At 44.6% G+C, this 24,017-nt stretch overlaps 1 protein-coding gene across 2 annotated transcripts in view; it reads left to right on the top strand.

Annotated features, from left to right (window-relative positions):
• LOC130295855 (uncharacterized) overlaps window positions 1-24,017 on the top strand; it is a 315,525-nt gene that overhangs the window by 53,971 nt on the left and 237,537 nt on the right. For both annotated transcript variants that reach the window (XM_056547098.1, XM_056547095.1), the window contains exon 3: window positions 16,798-17,187. The gene's annotated coding sequence lies outside the window, so the exon portion shown is untranslated. The remainder of the gene's footprint in view (window positions 1-16,797; window positions 17,188-24,017) is intronic.

The following is a 24,017-nucleotide window of genomic DNA, read 5'->3' as shown; positions in this document are numbered from 1 at the left end:
ATACAGTCCTAGGAGAGAGTCTTTTTATGTAGGGTTTTTCTTTTTTTTAATAGTGTTAACTGTGCGGGATAAATAACTTTATTTAATTATTATTTTATAATACAGGGCTTTATTAGAAAAGGGACATTTATATAGTTTTTTACACTTTTTATTGAAAAACATTTTATTTTCACACTTTTTACCTGTTAACCTCTTAAGGACGCAGGGCGTATGGATACGCCCTGCATCCCGAGTCCTTAAGGACGCAGGGCGTATCCATACGCCCGTGGGAATTTCGGTCCCCACCGCTAGCCGGTTGGGGACCGTAGCCGGATGCCTGCTGAAATCGTTCAGCAGGCATCCCGGCATATCGCCCAGGGGGGTCATTATGCCCCCCCCCCATGTCAGCGATCGCCGCAGATCGCTGGACAATTCAGTCCAGCGATCTGTGGCGATTCCGGGTCAATCGTGTCTCCAGTGACCCGGTGACCCGGAATTACTGGCTGTTCGGGGCCGTCTCTGACGGCCCCGAACAGCCAGAGAGTGCAGGGGTGAGGTGGCACTGGTGCCACCTCACGATCGCCCTGATTCGTCGGCCGGATTACCGGCCGACCAATCAGGGCGCCTGCTGCGGGTGTCACTCCCGCACCCGCTCCGCCCCTCTTCCGGAGGATCCCCTGTTGGGATCGGGGCCCCAGGAGCGACGGCGGCGGCGAGGGACAATCCTGTGATGAAGCAGCAGCAGGAGGTGAGTTACAGCCTCCTGCTGTTGCTTAGCAACAGCTCCCAGCATGCAAAAAGGGCATGCTGGGAGCTGTAGTTATACAACAGCAGGAGGCAGACCACCACAACTCCCAGCATTCCCTTATGGGCATGCTGGGACTTATGGTTTTGCAACAGCTGGAGGCACATTTTTTCTATGGAAAAGTGTACCTTCAGCTGTTGTATAAACTACAACTCCCAGCTTGCACAAACAGCTAAAGTGCATGCTGGGAGTTGTAGTGGTGCATCTGCTGGTTGCATAACTACAACTCCCAGCATGCCCGTTGGCTGTCGGTGACTGCTGAGAGTTGTAGTTTTGCAACAGCTGAAGGCACACTGGTTGTCAAACTTAGTTTTTTTTTTTACCTAACTCAGTGTTTCACGACCGGTGTGCCTCCTGCTGTTGCAAACTACAACTCCCAGCAGTCACCTTACACCATGCACCGTACATGCTGGGAGTTGTAGTTTTGCAACAGCTGGAGGCACACTGGTTTTGAAACACTGAGTAAGGTCACAAATTCCGTGATACATAACCAGTGTGCCTACAGCTGTTGCAAAACTACAACTCTCAGCATGTACAGTCTGTCAGCGCATGCTGGGAGTTGTAGTTTTGCAACAGCTGGATGTCCCCCCCAATGTGAATGTACAGGGTACACTCACATGGGCGGAGGCTTACAGTAAGTATCGGGCTGCAAGTTTGAGCTGCAGCAAATTTTCTGCAACAGCTCAAACTGCCAGCGAGAAACTACTGTGAACCCCCGCCCGTGCGACTGTACCCTAAAAACACTACACTACACTACCACAAAAAATAAAATAAAAAGTAAAAAAACACTACATATACACATACCCCTACACAGCCCCCCTCCCCTCCCCAATAAAAATGAAAAACGTCTGGTACGCCACGGTTTCCAAAACGGAGCCTCCAGCTGTTGCAAAACAACAACTCCCAGTATTGCCAGACAGCCGTTGACTGTCCAGGCATGCTGGGAGTTTTGCAACAGCTGGAGGCACCCTGTTTGGGAATCACTGGCGTAGAATACCCCTATGTCCACCCCTATGCAATCCCTAATTTAGGCCTCAAATGCGCATGGCGCTCTCACTTTGGAGCCCTGTCGTATTTCAAGGCAACAGTTAAGGGTCACATATGGGGTATCGCCGTACTCGGGAGAAATTGGGCTTCAAATTTTGGGGAGTATTTTCTGCTTTTACCCTTTTTAAAAATGTAAAGTTTTTGGGAAAAGAAGCATTTTAGGTAAATTTTTTTTATTTTTTTTACATATGCAATAGTTGTGAAACGCCTGTGGGGTATTAAGGTTCACTTAACCCCTTGTTACATTCCCCGAGGGCTCTAGTTTCCAAAATGGTATGCCATGTGGGCTTTTTTTGCGGTCCTGGCACCATAGGGGCTTCCTAAATGCGGCATGCCCCCAGAGCAAAATTTGCTTTCAAAAAGCCAAATGTGACTCCTTCTCTTCTGAGACCTGTAGTGCGCCAGCAGAGCACTTTTCACCCCCATATGGGGTGTTTTCTGAATCGGGAGAAATTGGGCTTCAAATTTTGGGGGGTATTTTCTGCTTTAACCCTTTGTATAAATGTAAATTTTTTGGGAAACCAAGCATTTTAGGTACATTTTTTTATTTTTTTTTACATATGCAAAAGTCGTGAAACACCTGTAGGGTATTAAGGTTCACTTTACCCCTTGTTACGTTCCCCGAGGGGTCTAGTTTCCAAAATGGTATGCCATGTGTTTTTTTTTTGCTGTCCTGGCACCATAGGGGCTTCCTAAATGCGGCATGCCCCCAGAGCAAAATTCGCTTTCAAAAAGCCAAATGTGACTCCTTCTCTTCTGAGACCTGTAGTGCGCCAGCAGAGCACTTTTCACCCCCATATGGGGTGTTTTCTGAATCGGGAGAAATTGGGCTTCAAATTTTGGGGGGTATTTTCTGCTATTACCCTTTTTAAAAATGTAAAACTTTAGGGAAACCAAGCATTTTAGGTAAAAAATTTTTTTTTTTTTTTTACATATGCAAAAGTCGTGAATCACCTGTGGGGTATTAAGGTTCACATTACCCCTTGTTACGTTCCCCGAGGGGTCTAGTTTCCAAAATGGTATGCCATGTGGGGGTTTTTGCTGTTCTGGCACCATAGGGGCTTCCTAAATGTGACATGCCCCCCAAAAACCATTTGACGCTCCTTCCCTTCTGAGCCCTCTACTGCGCCCGCCGAACACTTTACATAGACATATGAGGTATGTGCTTACTCGAGAGAAATTGGGTTTCAAATACAAGTAAAAATTTTCTCCTTTTTACCCCTTGCAAAAATTCAAAAATTGGGTCTACAAGAACATGCGAGTGTAAAAAATGAAGATTGTGAATTTTCTCCTTCACTTTGCTGCTATTCCTGTGAAACCCGTAAAGGGTTAAAACGCTGACTGAATGTCATTTTGAATACTTTGGGGGGTGCAGTTTTTATAATGGGGTCATTTATGGGGTATTTCTAATATGAAGACCCTTCAAATCCACTTCAAACCTGAACTGGTCCCTGAAAAAAAGCGAGTTTCAAAATATTGTGAAAAATTTGAAAATTGCTGCTGAACTTTGAAGCCCTCTGGTGTCTTCCAAAAGTAAAAACTCATCAATTTTATGATTCAAATATAAAGTAGACATATTGTATATGTGAATAAAAAAAAAATTATTTGGAATATCCATTTTCCTTACAAGCAGAGAGCTTCAAAGTTAGAAAAATGCAAAATTTTCAAATTTTTCATGAAATTTTGGGATTTTTCACCAAGAAAGGATGCAAGTTACCAAAAAATTTTACCACTACGTTAAAGTAGAATATGTCACGAAAAAATAATCTCGGAATCAGAATGATAACTAAAAGCATTCCATAGTTATTAATGTTTAAAGTGACAGTAGTCAGATTTGCAAAAAATGGCCGAGTCCTTAAGGTGAAAAAGGGCTCAGTCCTTAAGGGGTTAAACTATACTGCAGTACAACTTAACTGCAGTATAGTATAACTGCTATGACAGTTCACCTGTACAATTCAGGCTAGGACTGGACCTTACAGGCTTCCATACTGAGAAGATAGGAAGCTATTCAATGGCTTTCTGTTGCCATGGTAATCAGCCAGGTCGCGTTGACAATCTTGCGGGAATATAGACACAATTTTTCCTGTAATGAATGGAACGCATTCACCGCTTTACTCATTGTGGGGTTAGTGGACATTTCCAGGAATGGGAGCGTACCTGTACACCCTACGTCTTCAACTGGTTAAACCAGTGCCGACAAATAAATGAAAGGATGGCAGCATATGGCAACTTTACTGACCTGCATTATGAACCTGAAAACCCTCATGGGTTTTTCGGTTTGAAAATGTGTAATTTTCCCTTATGCTGCTACCCTCTTATAATCCATCATTTTTGGGCCAGGTAGTACGATAACTTGGCGACAAGATAACAGTATGAGTGCATGGTTTGGGAAAATAGGTGTAAAAGGACAAATGGATGAAAGGATAGCAGCATATGGCAACTTTACTGTTTGCTTTTTTTCAAAGCTAAAGAGGAGCATATAATTGTTAAAAGGCTATTTTTGGAGATGGACAGGCAGGCTGTAGGGGAGGAGGTAGGCCTGTATTTTGAACTTAAAAACTCAAATGGGTTTTTGGGTTCAAAATGTGTATTTTTCCCTTATGCTGCTATCCTTTGATAGTCCATAATTTTGGGGCCAGGTTGTCCGATAACTTGGCAAAATGAGAACAGTATGAGTGCATGGTTTGGGAAAATAGGTGGAGAAGGACAAATGGATGAAAGGATGGCTGCATGTGGCAACTTTACTGTTTGCTTTTTTTCAATGCAAAGGACGAGCGTATTATTATTATTAAAAAGGGTATATTTGGAGATGGACAGGCAGGTTGAAGGGGAGGACGTAGGCCTGTATTTTGAATGGGTTTTTGGTAGGGATCGACCGATTATCGGTATGGCCGATATTATCGGCCGATAATCACGATTTTGCCGATACCTTGCCGATAAGCCGATAATGCCCCGCCCCCGCGCCGCCCCAACCGCACCGCGACCACCACCCCCCCGACCCGCCGCACAGCGAATGCCCCCCCGACCCACCGCACCGCGACCACCCCCCGACCCACCGCACCACGTCTCACCCCCACCGTGATGCTGGGCGGTATACCGGTATGGATTTTAGCCCATACCGCTATACCGGTCGGGCCCCTCCCCCACCCTCCGAGTCAATTAAAAAAATTCAACTTACCTGTAATGGTGGTGGTCCGGGCCATCCATCGTTCCTGTAGTGTCCGGGGGCGTTCCGGGTGAAGGGTGAACCGGTCCGGGCTGTCCTTCTTCTCCGGCGGTCATTTTCTCCACTCCGGGCAGGCTCCGGCCTAGTAGCTGCATAGACGCCGCTACGCCGTGAAGTCAGGTGCGTCGCTGCGCACGGGCGTCACTGCGCAGCGGCGTCTATGCAGCGTACTAGGCCGGAGCCTGCCCGAAGTGGAGAAGATGACCGCCGGAGAAGGACAGCCCGGACCGGTTCACCCTCCACCCGGAATGCCGCCGGTGTGAGGTGGTTTTTTGCGCCCCCGTAGATCGATGCGTCCGCTCCTCCCCCAGCTCTCCGAACATTTCCGAAGCTAGAACTGGGGGAGGGCAGAGCAAGGGGAGGGAGGAGGTTCACGCCCCCTCCCTCAACTCCCTGAGCTCGGCTGGGCGCAGATCTCTACGGCACGCCCCCTCCCTGAGGACATAGATCTCCACGGCAGGTCCCCTCCCTCATCTTCCCTCCCTGAGGACGTAAATCTCCACGGCAGGTCCCCTCCCTCATCTCCCCGAGCTGAGGACATAGAGCAGTGCTCCCAATGAGCTCTATGTGTAAAGGGGGACATACTGTATGGGCTAAAGGGGGACATACTGTATGGGCTAAAGGGGGACATACTGCACGGGCTAAAGGGGGACATACTGTACGGGCTAAAGGGGGACATACTGTATGGGCTAAAGGGGGACATACTGTACGGGCTAAAGGGGGACATACTGTATGGGCTAAAAGGGGACATACTGTATGGGCTAAAGGGGGACATACTGTACGGGCTAAAGGGGGACATACAGTATGGGCTAAAGGGGGACATACTGTATGGGCTAAAAGGGGACATACTGCACGGGCTAAAGGGGAACATTTATCCTGAACAGTATGTCCCCCTTTAGCCCATACAGTATGTCCCCTTTAGCCCATGCAGTATGTCCCCTTTAGCCCATGCAGTATGTCCCCTTTAGCCCATGCAGTATGTCCCCCTTTAGCCCATACAGTATGTCCCCTTTAGCCCATACAGTATGTCCCCTTTAGCCCATGCAGTATATCCCCCTTTAGCCCGTGCAGTATGTCCCCCTTTAGCCCGTGCAGCATGTCCCCCTTTACACATAGAGCACATTGTGAGCACTGCTCTACGTCCTCAGCTCGGGGAGATGAGGGAGGGGACCTGCCGTGGAGATTTACGTCCTCAGGGAGGGGAGATGAGGGAGGGGACCTGCCGTGGAGATCTATGTACTCAGGGAGGGGGCGTGCCGTAGAGATCTGCGTCCAGCCGAGCTCAGTGAGGGGAGATGAGGGAGGGGGCGTAAACCTCCTCCCTCCCCTTGCTCTGCCCTCCCCCAGTTCTAGCTTCGGAAATGTTTGGAGAGCTGGGGGAGGAGCGGACGCATGGATCTACGGGGGCGCAAAAAAACACATCACACCGGACACTACAGGAAGGATAGATGGCCCGGACCACCCTGACAGGTAGGGGGAGAGAAGCGGGTGGCGGCGGCCTATGGCACCGCAAAAGCCACTGCAGTGCATTGATTTAAAGCGCCCGCTTTAAATCAATGACCTGCAGCGGTGTCGAGGGGGGATAAATAGCCAATAACTTATACCGATATTCTGGTATCGGCCCTAACCTCCACCGATTATCGGTATCGGCCCTAAAAAAACGATATCGGTCGATTCCTAGTTTTTGGGTTCAAAATGTGTATTTTTCCCTTATGCTGCTATCCTTTTATAATCCATCATTTTGGGGCCAGGTTGTCTGATAACTTGGCAAAGTGAGAACAGTATTAGTGTATCCCAACCTCATATTCTGTCCTCATATCCATCCTCTTATCACGACCTAATATCCTGTCCTCATATCCCGACCTCACATCCCGTCCTCACATCTTGTCCTCATATCCCTACCTCATATCCCGACCTTATATCCCCTCCTCTTATCCTGTCCTCATATCCCGACCTCATATCCTGTCCTCATATCCTATTCTCATATCCCGACCTCATAGGCCATCCTCATATGCTGTCCTCCTATTCAGACCTAATATCCCGTCCTCCAATCCAGTCCTCATATCCCATCCTCATATCACAACCTCATATCCCGTCCTTATGTCCCATCCTCCTATCCCGTCCTCATATTTCATTCTCATATTCTGTCCTCATATCTCAACCTCATATCCCATCCTTATATCCTGTCCTCATATTCCCACCTCCTATCTTGACCTCATATCCCATCCTCATATCCCGACCTTATATCCCATCCTCATATCCTATCCTCAGATGGGACTGATTTGTGATGAAGATATTGTAAGCTGAAAATAGAAGGGGACATGGCTTTGTGGGACTGGGCATGATTTGCAAGCCAGACCGATGCACATAAAAGGGTAGATAATATAAGGAGTGGGGCTTAAAATGTGGGCTTGTCTATGTGAGATGGGGTATGGCTTGCAAGCCAGATTGACACATTCACCAGGAGATGCAGAACGGAGCTTGTGGAGTAAGGTACTGGGAGTCCCATATACTTGAATGGGTCTTAAAACAAAAACCCATCTTTTATTTAAAAAAAAGGGTGTATGTAAGGGTTAATTTAACTATCATATCTTTTCATTTGACATATAAGTAATATGTGTACCAGGTATTATTGAAATATCTCCAGCTGTACGGAAGTTATGTCGGAACATACATTTCCCAATGATTTGCATGGGACTTTAAACAAAAACCCCGACCCTGACAAATGGGGGTAGTTAAGGGATAAATTTACTATCCTATAGTTTAAGTGGTCATAAAAGTAACACGTGACCAAGTATTATCGAAATATCTCAAGCCATTTTGGAAAGTTATGCAGTAACATATATTTTCCATAGACTTGTATGGGACTTTAACCCCTTCCCGACCTATGACATACCTGTACGTCATGGGTTGCAAGGTGTTCCCGACCCATGACATACAGGTACGTCATGAACATTACTGCCGCTACTCGCGGCACCCCGCAGCGCCTGGAAAGATGGTGGCTATCACTGATAGCCAGCCATCTTACCGTGCGACCACGGGGGGTTTCATCCCCCACCCCCCCCCCCCAGCGATCGCTGCTATCAGCTGGTCAAATCTGACTAGCTGATAGAAGCGTTTCGCTATGAAAATACTTAGCAGCGCGGTGTGTGAGTCCCGATCACGGGGATCGGGACACACACCGCTCTGCTTAGTGTCCCTGACCCGTCCCCCGGCGTCACTTACCCGTCCGAGCGGTGTCCCGAGCGGTCCCGGCGTCCTCCATGCGGTCCTGGCTGCGCTGCGTCCCGGAGGTGAGTTTCCGGCAGCAGGGCGGCATCTTCATTGGCAGCAGTGAGATCGCCGTAAAGCGATCTCACTGCTGCCTCTGAGAGTTTCAAAACTGCAACTCCCAGCATGCCCAGACAGCCTTTGGCTTTCTGGGCATGCTGGGAGTTGTAGTTTTGCAACATCTGGAGGTCCACAGTTTGGAGACCACTGTATAATGGTCTCCAATCTGTGCTCTTCCAGATGTTGCAAAACTACAAATCTCAGCATGCTCAGTCTGTCCAGGCATGCTGGGAGTTGTAGTTCTCTAACATCTGGAAGAGCACAGATTGGAGACCATTATACAGTGGTCTCCAAACTGTGGACCTCCAGATGTTGCAAAACTACAACTCCCAGCATGCCCAGACTGCCCAAGCATGCTGGAAGTTGTAGTTCGGCAACATCTGATCCTTCAGATATTGCCGAACTACAACTTCCAGCATGCCTGGGCAGTCTGGGCAGTCTGGGCATGCTGGGAGTTGTAGTTTTGCAACAACTGGAGGCACACTAGTTGGGAAACATTGTCCGTTTCCTACCTCAGTGCCTGAAGCTGTTGCAATTGTTGCAAAACTATAACTTCCAGCATGCACTGACAGACCATGCATGCTGGGAGTTGTAGTTTTGCAACAGCTGAAGGCACACTGATTTGGAAACACTAAGTTTGGTTACAAAACACTTGAAAGTTTATTACTTAACTTAGTGTTTCCAAACCAGCGTTCCTCCAGCTGTTGCAAAACTACAACTCCCAGCATGCACGGACAGCCAAAGGGCATGCTCGGAGTTTGCAACAGCTGGATGTTTGCCCCCCCCCCCCCCAATGTGAATGTACAGGGTACACTCACATGGGCGGAGGTTTACAGTGAGTGCTGCAAGTTTGAGATGGCGCAAATTTTGCGCTGCAGCTCAAACTTCCAGCGGCAAACTTGCTGTGAACCTCTGCCCATGTGACTGTACCCTAAAAACACTACACTACACTAACACTAACCTAAAATAAAAAGTAAAAAACACTACATATACACATACCCCTACACAGCCCCCCTCCCCCCAAAAAATGAAAAACGTCTGGTACGCTACTGTTTCCAAAACGGAGCCTCCAGCTGTTGCAAAATAATAACTCCCAGTATTGCCGGACAGCCATTGACTGTCCAGGCATGCTGGGAGTTTTGCAACAGCTGGAGGCACCCTGTTTGGGAATCATTGGCATAGAATACCCCTATGCAAATCCCTAATTCAGGCCTCAAATGCGCATGGCGCTCTCTCACTTTGGAGCCCTGTCGTATTTCAGGGCAACAGTTTTGGGACACATATGGGGTATCGCCGTACTCGGGAGAAATTGCCTTACAAATTTTGGGGGGCTTTTTCTTCTTTAACCCCTGATGAAAAGGTGACGTTGGGGTCTACACCAGCATGTTAGTGTAAAAAAATAAATTTTTTACACTGACATGCTGGTGTTGCCCTATACTTTTCATTTTCACAAGAGGTAAAAGGGAAAAAAGACCCCCAAAATTTGTAACGCAATTTCTCCCGACTACGGAGATACCCCATATGTGGGCGCAAAGTGCTCTGGGGGCGCACAACAAGGCCCAGAAGGGAGAGTGCGCCATGTACATTTGAGGCGATTTGCACAGGGGTGGCTGATTGTTACAGCAGTTCTGACAAACGCAAAACAATAAATATCCATATGTGACCCCATTTTGGAAACTACACCCCTCACGGAATTTAATAAGGGGTGCAGTGAGCATTTACACCCCACTGGTGTATGACAGATTTTTGGAAGAGTGGTCTGTGAAAATGAAAAATTAAATTTTTGATTTGCACAGTCCACTGTTTCAAATATCTGTCAAACGCCAGTGGGGTGTAAATGCTCACTGCACCCCTTATTAAATTCCATGAGGGGTATAGTTTCCAAAATGGGGTCACATGTGGGGGGGGGTCCACTGTTCTGGCACCATAGGGGCTTCCTAAATGGGACATGCCCCCCAAAAACCCTTTCAGAAAAACTCACTCTCCAAAATCCCACTGTCGCTCCTTCCCTTCTGAGCCCTCTACTGCGCCCGCCGAACACTTTACATACACATATGAGGTATTTCCTTACTCGAGAGAAATTAGGTTACAAATTTTAGGGTGATTTCTCTCCTTTTACCCCTTGTAAAAATTCAAAAATTGGGTCTACAAGAAAATGCGAGTGTAAAAAATGAAGATTTAGAATTTTCTCCTTCACTTTGCTGCTATTCCTGTGAAACACCTAAAGGGTTAAAACACTTACTGAATGTCATTTTGAATACTTTGGGGGGTGCAGTTTTTATAATGGGGTCATTTATGGGGTATTTCTAATATGAAGACCCTTAAAATCCACTTCCAACCTGAACTGGGCCCTGAAAAATTACGATTTTGAAAATCTTGAGAAAAATTGGAAAATTGCTGCGGAACTTTGAAGCCCTCTGGTGTCTTCCAAAAGTAAAAACTTGTCAATTTTTTTATGCAAACACAAAGTAGACATATTGTATATGTGAATCAATATGTAATTTATTTGGAATATCCATTTTCCTTTCAAGCAGAGACTTTCAAAGTTAGAAAAATGCTAAATTTTCTAAATTTTCATGAAATTTTTAGATTTTTTTTACCAAGAAAGGATACAAATATCAGTGAAATTTTACCAATAACATAAAGTAGAATATGTCACGAAAAAACAATCTCGGAATCAGAATGATAAGTAAAAGCATTCCAAAGTTATTAATGTTTAAAGTGACAGTGGTCAGATTTTCAAAAAATGCCCAGGTCATGAAGGTAAAAATGGGCTGGGTCATGAAGGGGTTAAACAAAACCCTGACCCTGGCAAATGGGGTTGAGTAAGGGTTAAATCACCTATCATATCTTTGTTGTTGACATATAAGTAACGTGTGTGCCAAGTTTCATGTTTATATCTTTTGCCGTTTAAACGTGATACTGGAACATACACACACATACATACACACACAGATTGGGGGAGATTTATCAAAACCTGTCCACAGGAAAAGTTGTTCAGTTGCCCATAGCAACCAATCAGCTTGCTTCTTTCCGTTTTTAATAAGGCCTCTGTAAAATGAAAGAAGCAATCTGATTGGTTGCCATGGGCAACTGCACCACACTTGCTCTGCACAAATTTTGATAAATCTCCCTCATTGAGTTTTATATATATAATAGATGAATACCCAGAATTGCCCAGTTTTTCCTTCCTAATCCTTGTTGGGGAGGAAAATAAACAAAGGAGGAAGCTTTTGACTTCATATCCCGTCCTCATATATTGTTGTCATATCCCAACCCCATATCCCGTCCTCATATCCCAATCTCCTATCCCGTCATCATATCTCAGCCTCCTATCCCGTCGTCCTATCCCGTCCTCCTATTCCGACCTCTTATCCCGACCTCCTATTCCGTCCTCCTATCCCGTCCTCATATCCCGTCCCGATATCCCATCCTTCTATCTCGACCTCCTATCCCGACCTCCTATCTTGACCTCCAATCCAATCCTCATATCCCTTCCTCATATCCCGACCTCATATCCTGTCCTCATATCCATCCTCTTATCACGACCTAATATCCTGTCCTCATCTCGCGACCTCACATCCCGTCCTCACATCTTGTCCTCATATCCCTACCTCATATCCCGACCTTATATCCCATCCTCTTATCCCGACCTCCTATCCTGTCCTCATATCCCATTCTCATATCCCAACCTTGTATGCCATCCTCATATGCTGTCCTCCTATTCAGACCTAATATCCCATCCTCCTATCCCATCCTCACATCCCATCCTCATATCACAACCTCATATCCCGTCCTTATGTCCCATCCTCATATCCTGTCCTCATATGCTATCCTCATATCCCATCCTCATATGCTGACCTCATATCCCGTCCTTATGTCCCAACCTCGTATCCCGTCCTCATATCCTGACTTCATATCCTGTCCTCATATCCCGACCTTATATGCTATCCTCATATCCCATCCTCAAATCCTGTCCTCATATCTCGACCTCCTATCCCGTCCTCATATTCCATTCTCATATTCTGTCCTCATATCTCAACCTCATATCCCATCCTTATATCCTGTCCTCATATTCCCACCTCCTATCTTGACCTCATATCCCATCCTCATATCCCGACCTTATATCCCATCCTCATATCCTATCCCCACATCCCGTCTTTATATCCCGACCTCATATACCATCCTTATAGCCCATCCTCATATCCTGTCCTCATATCCCGACCTCATATCCCTTCCTTATGTCCCATCCTCCTATCCTGTCCTCAGATGAGACTGATTTGTGATGAAGATATTGTAAGCTCAAAATAGAAGGGGACGTGGCTTTGTGGGACCGGGCGTGATTTGCAAGCCAGACCGATGCACAATAAGGGTAGATAATATAAGGAGTGGGGCTTAAAATGTGGGCTTGTCTATGTGAGATGGGGTGTGGCTTGCAAGCCAGATTGACACATTCACCAGGAGATGCAGAACGGAGCTTGTGGAGTAAGGTACTGGAAGTCCCATATACTTGCATGGGACTTGAAACAAAAACCCATCTTTTATATAAGGGTGTATGTAAGGGTTAATTTAACTATCATATCTTTTTATTTGACATACAAGTAATATGTGTACCAGGTATTATTGAAATATCTTCAGCTGTACGGAAGTTATGTGGGAACATACATTTCCCAATGATTTGCATGGGACTTTAATGCAGCCCATTTTCACCTCTAGGACGAAGCCCTTTTTTGCAAATCTGACCACTGTCACTTTAAACATTAATAACTCTGGAATGCTTTTACTTATCATTCTGATTCTGAGATTGTTTTTTCGTGACATATTCTACTTTAGCATAGTGGTAAATTTTTGTGGTAACTTGCAACCTTTCTTGGTGAAAAATCCTCAAATTTGATGAAAAAAATGTAAATTTCGCATTTTTCTAACTTTGAAGCTCTCTGCTTGTAAGGAAAATCTGTGAGGGGTGTAGTTTCCAAAATGGGGTCACATGTGGGTGTGTTTTGTCAGAACCGCTGTAACAATCAGCCACCCCTGTGCAAATCACCTCAAATGTACATGGCGCACTCTCCCTTCTGGGCCTTGTTGTGTGTCCCAGAGCACTTTGCGCCCACATAAGGGGTATCTCCGTACTCGGGAAAAATTGCGTTACAAATTTTGGGGGGTGTTTTTCCCTTTTACCTCTTGTGAAAATGAAAAGTATAGGGCAACACCAGCATGTTAGTGTAAAAATGTTTATTTTTTTACACTAACATGCTGGTGTAGACCCCAACTGTTCCTTTTCATAAGGGGTAAAAGGAGAAAAAGCCCCCCAAAATTTGTTAGGCAGTTTCTCCCGAGTACAGTGATACCCCATATGTGACCCTATACTGTTGCCTTGAAATACAACAGGGCTTCAAAATAAGAGTGCCATGCGCATTTGAGGCCTGAATTAGGGACATAGGGGTATTTTATGCCAGTGATTCCTAAACAGGGTTCCTCCAGCTGTTGTAAAACTCCCAGCATGCTTGGACAGTCAATTGCTGGCCAGAAATGCTGGGAGTTTTCGTTTTGCAACAGCTGGAGGCTCCATCTTAGAAACACTGCCGTACAATAAGTTTTTCATTTTTATTGGGGAAGGGGGGTGGTAGGGGGGGTAGTGTATGTGTGTATATGTAGTGTTTTACTCTTTATTTTATGTTGGTGTAGTGTAGTGTTTTTAGGTTGCATTCACACTGGAGGCAGATTACACTGAGTCTCCTGCTAGGAGTTTGAGCTGCGGCAGAAAATTTGCTGCAGCTCAAACTTGAAGCGGGTTACTCACTGTAATCTGCCTCCAGTGTGAATGTGGCCTGTACATTCACATGGGAGGGGGGTCAAAACTACAACTCCCAGCATACACTGACAGACCATGCATGCTGGGAGTTGTAGTTTTGCAACAGCTGGGGGCACACTGGTTGAAAAACCTTGAATTAGGTTCTATGACCTAACTCAGTATTTTCCAACCAGTGTGCCTCCAGCTGTTGCAAAACTACAACTCCCAGCATGTACTGATTGCGGATGGGCATGCTGGGAGATGTAGTTATGCAACGGCAGGTGGCACGCAAGTACAACTCCCAGCATGCCAAGACAGCCTTATGCTGTTCCTGAATGCTGGGAGTTGTAGTTTTGCAAGATTTAGAGGGGTTCAGGTTGTAAATCACTGTCCAGTGGTCTCTAAACTGTGGCCCTCCAGATGTTGCAAAACTACAACTCGCAGCATGCACAGACAGCAAACTGCTTTCTGGGCATGCTGAGAGTTGTAGTTTTGCAACATCTGGAGGTCTACAGTTTGAGACCACTGCATAGTGATCTACAACCTGAACCCCTCTGTAAACTGTGGTCCTCCGGATGTTGCTAGGCAACAACTCACCTGGCAGGACCCGGATGAATTGTTGCCGCCGCCGCACATGGGGGATCCCCGCATGGAGGATCGCGCTCCGGGTTCCGGGATCCAGGTAAGGGACCTTCGGCGCCGGTCCCTGGACAGTTCCCCCATTTTGCCCGGACACCGATAGGTGGGCAAAGCGGGGAAACCAAACTTTAACCCCCCCTCCCCCGGTCTGCTATTGGTCGGTTGCTCGGCCGACCAATAGCAGGGATAGGAGGGGTGGCACCCCTGCCACCAAACTCCTATCCCTTCAGGGGGATCAAGAGTGTCTCGGACACCCCCGATCCATCTTATTTTCCGGGTCACCAGTGACCCGTATGACCCGGAATCGCACAAATTGCAGGTCTGAATTGACCTGCTATTTGTGCCCATCGCGGTCATGGGGGGGTCTCAGTACCCCCCTCGGCGATGTGCTGGGATGCCTGCTGTTAGATAACAGCAGTCATCCCGGCCCGATCACCGCTATCGGTGACGTGGCGCTCCCGGAACCCCGCGGCGTACATGTACGTCGCCGCGCGCCAAGTGACACTTCGTGGCGCCGTACATGTACGTCACTCGTTGTGAAGGGGTTAAACAAAAACCCTGACCCTCACAAATGGGGGTAGTTAAGGGTATTATCGAAATATCTCCAGCCATTTCAAAAGTTATACAGTATTTTCCATAGACTTGTATGGGACTTTAAACAAAAACCCTAACCCTGGCAAATGGGGTTGAGTAAGGGTTAAATCACCTATCCTATCTTTGTTGTTGACATATAAGTAACATGTGTGCCAAGTTTCATGTTAATATCTTTTGCCGTTTGGACGTGATGCTGGAACATACACACATACATACACACACTCACATTGGGGGAGATTTATCAAAACCTGTCCACAGGAAAAGTTGCCCAGTTGCCCATAGCAACCAATCAGCTTGCTTCTTTCCTTTTTTTAAAAGGCCTCTGTAAAATGAAAGAAGCAATCTGATTGGTTGCCAAGGGCAACTGCACCACTCTTGCTCTGCACAAGTTTTGTTAAATCTCCCCCATTGAGTTTTATATATATATACTAGCTGAATACCCGGCATTGCCCGGTTTTTCCTTTCTAATCCTTGTTGGGGAGGAAAATAAACAAAGGAGGAAGCTTTTGATTTCATATCCCCTCCTCATATATTTTTGTCATATCCCAACCCCATATCCCATCCTCATATCCCAACCTCCTATCCCGACCTCCTATCTCGTCATCATATCTTGACCTCCTATCTTGACCTCTTATCTCGACCTCCTATCTCGACCTCCTATCTTGACCTCCTATCCCGTCCTCCTATCTCGACCTCCTATCCCGACCTCCTATCCAGTCCCCTATCCCTTCCTCCTATCACGTTCTCATATCCCATCCTCATATCCCGTCCTCATATCCCGTCCTCCTATATCGACCTCCTATCCCGACCTCTTATCCTGGTCCTCCTATCCCGTCCTCCTATCCCGACCTTCTATCCCATCCTCCTTTCCAGTCCTCATATCCCGACCTCCTATCCCAACCAGAAATATGTGTACCAGGTATTGAAATATCTCTTGAAGTTATGTGGGAACATACATTTCCCATTGACTTGTATGGGACTTTAAACATAAACCCCGCCCCTGGCAAATGGGGGTGAGTAAGGGTTAAATCACCTATCCTATGTTTGTTGTTGACATATAAGTAACACGTGTACCAAGTTTCATGTTAATATCTTTAGCCGTTTGGACGTGATGCCGGAACGTACACACATACACACATATATATAGATAGATATATATATTAAAGCATGCAGAATAGAACTGCTATGTAGAAGAAAATGGCAGAAAAATTCAAAAATTACCCTTTTCCATAGCAATAGAGACAAGTATCTATCTATATATATATTATATGTGTGTGTGTTTTTTACATTTCTTCCCTCGCTTATAGAACTGTGAGACAAGGTTGGTGACATCACACATGTGACCTCACAAGGGATTAGCTATATCTTTGCCTTTCTTATAATCAGGCAACAAAGAAGACAAGACATTTCAAGGATCAGAGGGAGGATGGCCAGGAGCAGCCGAATACAACCAACAAACCAAGAAGATTGGTTCCTAGCATGCCTTCAAAATGCCTAGGACAGGATAAAGAAAACATTCAGCAAAGAGAAGTTGAAAGGGGTAATCCAGGATGAGAAAATCAGAGCTGATTTCTTCTGAAAACTGCACCACCTCTGTCCTAATGTTGTGTGTGATATCGCTGCTCAATTCTTCAAAAGTGAATGGAGAAAACTTGTAATATTACATACAACATGAGGACAGGTATGGTGCTGTTTTTGGAAACAAATAGCTCTGTTTTCTATTCCCTTTTAACAAACTCCTAGGATGCAGCAACATTCATCTGATGGACGGCACAGGTAGGACACTACATGTTTTTCTATACATTTCTCACTATTAACACCAGATTCATGTAACTAACACAATCATTTCAATGGCCTCAGTGCTGAACTTCTAGACACATGGGATATTTATCAAAACCTATGTACAGGAAGAGTATCATCTTTCATCCTTTAGAGATTTTTGGTGAGATTTATCAAAATCTGTGCAAAGGATAAGTTGACCAGTTGCCAATAGCAACCAATCAGATTAATTTTCATTGTCAGATTCAAATTAATTTTGCAGAGGCCTTGTTAAAAATAAAATAAGCAAGCTGATTGGTTGCTATGGGCAACTGGGCAACATTTCCTCTGCACAGGTTTTGATAAATTGTAAGCTCCTGGAGGGGACTTTTTTTGTGCGAACTTGGCGAGTAGTACTGGTTGCCTAGTTTTGGTCACCCCAATGTGAAATCAGTCAAATGCATTCTACACCTCCCCCCTTTGTCTTTATACTCTTTCCCTACAATATCTTTCACCCCCCTGCTATTTGGGGAAATTGGAGAAGGGAGTGCTTACACACATTGTGTTTAATTTTTTGCGCAAAGTTTTGCGCAAGATGTTTTTTTTTTGCGTCTTTTTTTGCGCACATTTCCTCCAGATGTGTAAGTTTTGGTGTACCTTGGAGTGACATATTTAGTACACACAAATTTATTAACTGCGTACATTTCATTTACCGACAGAAATCTTGTGGGATGACCATATTTTTAAAGCCATCTTGGACTGCACTTTGCAAGATGCTCTAAATCATGCATTTAATTTTCCATTTGGATTGCGGAGATTACTATGCTTTTGTCGCCAGTCAGATTATCTCTGTGATACTTAAAATCTTTTTCATGTACCTTTTAAAAAAAATGAAATGATTATAGACCACTAATGATCACCCCTTCACCCGCAGTCTAACCTGATTCAACTGGAAAATACATCAGGTTATAGTGCAGGTGAAATACTTCCGGCACTGTTCAGACTTCAAACTGTGTAAAATTCAAACTCCCCAGCTGCTCTTGATGAGTGCAGGAGATTGCACCTGTGTAGTGTAACCATGGTGACCACAGCTAAGAATATACCACTGTATGTGCAGGGAGAGACAAGAAGATATTGCTGTTAGGTCTATGTATATGTGTGAGTATGTGTATGTAGCAGAGGCAAGTGTGTGTATGTAGCAGAGCTGAGTGTGTAAGTGTGTGTATGTAGCAGAGCTGAGTGTGTGACTGAGTGTATGTAGCAGAGTTGAGTGTGTGAATGTGTATATGTAGCAGAGCTGAGTGTGTATATATAGCAGAGTTGAGTGTGTGAATGTGTGTATGTAGCAGAGTTGAGTGTGTGTGTATGTAGCAGAGTTTAGTGTGTGAATGTATGTAGCAGAGTTTAGTGCGTGAGTGTGTGTATGTAGCAGAGTTGAGTGTTTGAGTGTGTGTATGTAGCAGAGTTGAGTGTGTGTAATAGAGCTGAGTTTGTAAGTGTGTGTATGTAGCAGTGTTGAGTGAGTGTATGTGGCAGAGTCGAGTGTGTGTATGTAGCAGAAATGAGTGTGTGAGTATGTGCATGTAGCAGAGCTGAGTGTGTAAGTGTGTGTATGTAGCAAAGCTGAGTATGTAAGAGTGTGAATGTAGCAGACCTGAGTGTGTGAATGTGTGTATGTAGCAGAGCTGAGTGTGTATATGTAGCAGAGTTGAGTGTGTTAATGTGTGTATGTAGCAGAGTTAAGTGTGAATGTGTGTAATTAGCAAAGCTGAGTATGTATATGCAGCATAGTTGAGTGTGAGTGTGTGTATGTAGCAGAGTTGAATGTGTGAGTGTGTGTATGTAGCAGAGTGGAGTGTGTGTGTATGTAGCAGAGCTGAGTGTGTATATGGAGCAGAGTTGAGTGTGTATGTAGAAGAGTTGAATGTGTAAATGTGTGTATGTAGCAGAGCTGAGTGTGTTTATGTAGCAAAGTTGAGTGTGTGTATGTAGCAGATTTGAGTGTGTGAATTTGTGTATGTAGCAAAGTTGAGTGTGTGAGTGTGTATGTAGCAGAACTGACTGTATAAGAGTGTGTGTAGCAGAGCTAAGTGTGTGTGTGTGTATGTAGCAGAGCTATGTGTGTAAGTGTGTGTATGTAGCAAAGTTGAGCGTGTGAGTGTGTATATGTAGCAGAGCTGAGTGTGTGTGTGCATGTAGCAGAGCTGAGTGTGTGAATGTATGTATGTAGCAGAGCTGAGTATGTGAATGTGTGTATGTAGCAGTGCTGAGTGTTTGGTTGTGTGTATGTAGCAGAGTTTAGTGTGTGAATGTATGTAGCAGAGTTTAGTGCGTGAGTGTGTGTATGTAGCAGAGTTGAGTGTTTGAGTGTGTGTATGTAGCAGAGTTGAGTGTGTGTAATAGAGCTGAGTTTGTAAGTGTGTGTATGTAGCAGTGTTGAGTGAGTGTATGTGGCAGAGTCGAGTGTGTGTATGTAGCAGAAATGAGTGTGTGAGTATGTGCATGTAGCAGAGCTGAGTGTGTAAGTGTGTGTATGTAGCAAAGCTGAGTATGTAAGAGTGTGAATGTAGCAGACCTGAGTGTGTGAATGTGTGTATGTAGCAGAGCTGAGTGTGTATATGTAGCAGAGTTGAGTGTGTTAATGTGTGTATGTAGCAGAGTTAAGTGTGAATGTGTGTAATTAGCAAAGCTGAGTATGTATATGCAGCATAGTTGAGTGTGAGTGTGTGTATGTAGCAGAGTTGAATGTGTGAGTGTGTGTATGTAGCAGAGTGGAGTGTGTGTGTATGTAGCAGAGCTGAGTGTGTATATGGAGCAGAGTTGAGTGTGAGTGTGTATGTAGAAGAGTTGAATGTGTAAATGTGTGTATGTAGCAGAGCTGAGTGTGTTTATGTAGCAAAGTTGAGTGTGTGTATGTAGCAGATTTGAGTGTGTGAATTTGTGTATGTAGCAAAGTTGAGTGTGTGAGTGTGTATGTAGCAGAACTGACTGTATAAGAGTGTGTGTAGCAGAGCTAAGTGTGTGTGTGTGTATGTAGCAGAGCTATGTGTGTAAGTGTGTGTATGTAGCAAAGTTGAGCGTGTGAGTGTGTATATGTAGCAGAGCTGAGTGTGTGTGTGCATGTAGCAGAGCTGAGTGTGTGAATGTATGTATGTAGCAGAGCTGAGTATGTGAATGTGTGTATGTAGCAGTGCTGAGTGTTTGGTTGTGTGTATGTAGCAGAGTTGAGTGTGTGAGTGTATGTAGCAGAGTGGAGTGTGTGAGTGTGTGTATGTAGCAGAGCTGAGTGTGTATATGGAGCAGAGTTGAGTGTGAGTGTGTGTATGTAGAAGAGTTGAATGTGTAAATGTGTGTATGTAGCAGAGCTGAGTGTGTTTATGTAGCAAAGTTGAGTGTGTGTATGTAGCAGATTTGAGTGTGTGAATGTGTGTATGTAGCAGAGTTGAGTGTGTAAGTGTGTGTATGTAGCAAAGTTGAGTGTGTGAGTGTGTATGTAGCAGAACTGAGTGTATAAGTGCGTGTGTAGCAGAGCTAAGTGTGTGAGTGTGTGTATGTAGCAGAGCTAAGTGTGTAAGTGTGTGTATGTAGCAAAGTTGAGTGTGTGATTGTGTGTATGTAGCAGAGCTGAGTGTGTGAGTGTGTATATGTAGCAGAGCTGAGTGTGTGTGTGCATGTAGCAGAGCTGAGTGTGTGAATGTATGTATGTAGCAGAGCTGAGTATGTGAATGTGTGCATGTAGCAGTGCTGAGTGTTTGGTTGTGTGTATGTAGCAGAGTTGAGTGTGTGAGTGTGTATATTAGGCAGAGCTGAGTGTGTGATCAGGTGTATTTAGCAGACCTGAGTGTGTGATCAGGTGTATGTAACCATGTTGAGTGTGTGTGTGGTCATGCTTACACATAATCACATTCAGCTCTGCTACATACCCATGTTGCACACTAATTTCTGCTAACAGGGTGCCTCCAGCTTTTGCAGAACTTCAACTCCCAGCATGCCAAGTATTGCAAAACTTGGAGGCATTCTGGTTGGTAAACACTGATTTAGAGTTAAGGGGACAGATTATTCAGCAAAATTACATATTTTTTAAACCCAGACATTCTGGGGGAGATTCTCAAAAACTACTGTTATTATTCACACCTTTTTTTTCTCCTGACATTTTCAAAGGTCTCTTTTGTTGCTTTGAAAATATGTGAAAATTCATTTTTGTGCCACTTTTCTTTATTTTTTTGCACCAAAATATTTTTTTGTTGCAACCATGAGATTTTTTTATGCCAAAATTGCCGAGTTTGGTGCCAAAATCGGCAATTTTTGTGCCAACTTTTACATCCAAGAAAATTCTGGTGGAAACATCTCACGAAATATTCCATGGTTACTAGTGCCCAGACAAGCAATAACTGTATAAATAAAACCTTTCTGAGCTTAAATGTGAGTGCAGGTGCAGTGACCAAGAAAAAAATATATAAAAGTATATATATATATATATATATATATATATATATATATATATATATAAATTTTTAATAATTACTTACATGACACCTTTCCCCCCCCCCCAAAAAAAAGAAAAAAGTCAACGAAACAATAAAACTACAACCATTTCTTTGATTTCTACACTATCAAAAAGCTGGTGTGAAAGTTTTGATGTAAACTGGACTCTCACCCCTTTGAAAATATCATATTAAGCAGACAATATACGTGGACACACCCACTTTTACAAAACTGACATGAACAGCGTAAACCGCGGCACAAAGCTCTTCGAAAATGTGGTCGATACTTTTTGCGCCAAAATTGTTTTTTTTACGCAAAATTCTTTGATAATCTTCCCCTCTGTGTACTTGATAAAGAATTATGATTTTACTATTCTGCAAAGTTTTGTTCGGCGCACACTGCTGCTCCAGCACTTCTAGCTATGAGCAGTGAGCAGTGTACCGTGTGAGGTAGAGAAGGATGCACAGTAGAGCGAGAGGGGCCTTTCTTTATTTGCACAAAATTTATCAAAGTACATGCACAACTTTAGTAAATCTTGAGCAAGAGTGTAAATTAGACAAGCAGTGTAAAGGGTAGAACTGTGTCTACAATAGACACCTAATGATATATGTCCCCCATTGTCTTGGCTCAACAGGTGTCGTGTCAACTGTGTCCCTCTATATACACCAGGTGAGTTCTACTACATAAATGGCATAAGTGACTGTTTGGATAAGCGCTGCCCATTTTATAATTCTTTTCTTATGTAATGAACAGAGTCATGCCCTTCTGGGTCTATTTACTGGGGGGTATTCATCAAGAGTGGTGTAGGTGAATGTCTTTTTATCTCATTAAATCACGTGGTTTCCCTATTTGTGTGGCCATAACTTTTTAATTTTCATCCAACCTCATTGTGTAAGGGCTTATTTTTTGCAGGACAAGCCATACTTTTTATTAGTATTATTGATGGGACACATGTTACCTTTTGATCCTTTTTATTCCAGTTTTTTAAACAAAATTAGCAAATTTTGCATTTTTATGTAGGGTTTTTTGTTACCAATGTTTACTGTGCGGGACAAATAACATCATTTTAAAGTAAAAGTCATTATGAATGTGGCAATACCTATTATGTATAGTTTTTTTTTATTATTTAGTAATACAGGGCTTTATTAGAAAAGGGGTATTTATATAATTTTTTACACTGTTTATTGAAAAACATTTTATTTTCACACTTTTCACCTGTTATACTATACTGCAGTACAAATTTACTGCAGTATGGTATAACTGTTATGACAGTTCCCTGTATGGTCCAGGCTAGCACTGGACCTTACAGGCTCCCATACTGAGAAGACAGAAAGCTATCCACTAGCTTTCTGTTGCCATGATAACCAGCCAGACATTCTTGCGGGAATGTAGACACATTTTTTCCTAGAATGGATGGAACGTACCATTACCTGCGCAGCCACCGCTTTAATCTTTGTGGGGCTAGTGGACATTTCCAGGAATGGGAGCGTACTTGTACACCCTGCGTCTCCAACTGGTTAAACCAGTGCCTCTTGAGGAATAACATACTGGAAAATTTGACTTCACTTTTTAAGCTTATGTTGTTAAATTATTTAGCAATATGTTAAATTATACAAATACCCACATAAGTATTGAGTTCAAAATATGTAATTTTCCCTTATGCTACTATCCTTTTATATTCAATAATTTTTGGGCCAAGTAGTCCGATGACTTAGCCATCTTTATCATTTTTGACTTGGCAATATTGATAATTTTTAGGTTCAGGTCATCGGTTTACACGAAAAAAGTGTAGGATGGTTTGGGAAAAAGGCTATTTTTAACTCCGTATGCATGAGCCCTCGCGTCCCGTCACTTAAGGGCGGAGGGCGTATCCATACGCCCTCGGCATTTCCGATCACTGCCGCTCGCCTGGCGGTGATCGGACCATGATGACTGCTGATATCTATCAGCAGGCATCCCGTGGCAATGCCTAGGGGGGTCCTTAGACCCCCCCCCCCATATTGGCAATCGCAGCAAATCGCAAGTCAATTCAGACCCGATCTCCCGTAAAATAAGACTGACCGGAGCTGTCAGAGCCAACTCCGACCAGCCTAAAGGATAGGAGCGAGGTGGCAGTGTTGCCACCCCCTCCTATCCTCTGCCATTGGTCGGTCAGGCTGACCACCAATGGCAGGAGGGGGGCGGGTTGTTAGAGTTAATTTCCCCCGCTCTGGCCACCGATCGGAAGTCGGTACAGAGCGGGGGAACACGGGCGGAGAGGGGGGAGCATGACCCGACTTACCCGGACCTTCGGAGGCGGCATCCTGTAGCAGTGGCGCAAGCAGGAAGAGCGGCGGCCGGAAAGTGCGGCGGAGAAGGCTGCA

The sequence above is a fragment of the Hyla sarda genome, chromosome 11 (genome assembly GCF_029499605.1).
Source record: "Hyla sarda isolate aHylSar1 chromosome 11, aHylSar1.hap1, whole genome shotgun sequence".
Classification (NCBI taxonomy): Eukaryota; Metazoa; Chordata; class Amphibia; order Anura; family Hylidae; genus Hyla; species Hyla sarda.
This window is presented reverse-complemented; position numbering and strand designations above follow the sequence as displayed.